General features: G+C 33.0%; 1 long non-coding RNA gene across 1 annotated transcript; it reads left to right on the forward strand.

Moving 5' to 3' along the window:
• The first annotated feature begins 323 nt into the window (after window positions 1-323).
• LOC110679487 lies at window positions 324-758 on the forward strand. Its single transcript, XR_002502522.1, has 2 exons — window positions 324-478; window positions 547-758. It is a non-coding gene; the product is annotated as an uncharacterized LOC110679487 (long non-coding RNA).
• The last annotated feature ends 205 nt before the right edge of the window (window positions 759-963 follow it).

Consider the following 963-nt stretch of genomic DNA (forward strand, 5'->3'; position numbering starts at 1 on the left):
TTCTCTTATATGGCAAAATATGGTTTTTCTAAACCAACAAAAAATAACTTTTGAGCATTGGAAGTGTTATGAACTTTGTTGATAAGTATTGTTGTACGCGTGAAGTTTGAGTTCTGAGGCAAATTAAGCAAATAAATTGCCATACAAGCTGGAAAACTTGCATGCAAAGTTGGCTGAAATAGCCGAATTTAGCATTTTTGGCAGCCAATATCTCTAAAACTATACTGTAAACTCGGCAGTACCCTTTAATGTGTAAAAAGTACCCACTTTTTTCTCATATATGGAGCTGTCAAAATAAGGGGTATTTCAAATATTTGCATAATGGGTAAACTATGCCCATTTTCAAATTCAGAGCGCTTACTCATTAATGGGTGAAAATGTTCTTAAGTCTGTGCAGATTGGATGGTGATGTTTACCGAAATTGTCTCAGAACAATTACTGCTAGAAATATAAATGAGGGCTGAAGTCAAAAATACTGGTAAGTGCAAAAAGTTCATGCGTGCAATCAGAATATTATATTTTGTAATGTGTTTGTAATTCTTTCAGAAACTTCGAGTGTGCTGTTTTGCCGATTTTGTTGATGGAGAGTATAAGGGACTCTACATAACCACACCCACACTACATAACCACATATCCCGTGATGTTCCGGATTGCAACGATGATGGTCATGGATGTAAAATATCGCTTATCTGCAGCCTAATGGAGATTACATTTTAATCATGGGTTTACAAAGTTAAATAAAATTTCCCTAAATAAAATGCTTGTTTTGTTTTGTTTATTTCCATTTGAAATAAATTAAAATGACTGAAAAAAAGAAACAAAATAATATTCAAAAAAAGAGTAAATTTTACTCTGTTTATCGAAAGCTATTTTTTGGATAATGGGTAAAATTCACTCGTTGATTTGACGTACAAGCCGTCTACTCTTTAAAGAGTAAAGGCCCTTTACTCTTTTTATGAGTTA

This window comes from Aedes aegypti, chromosome 3, assembly GCF_002204515.2.
Source record: "Aedes aegypti strain LVP_AGWG chromosome 3, AaegL5.0 Primary Assembly, whole genome shotgun sequence".
Taxonomy (NCBI): Eukaryota; Metazoa; Arthropoda; class Insecta; order Diptera; family Culicidae; genus Aedes; species Aedes aegypti.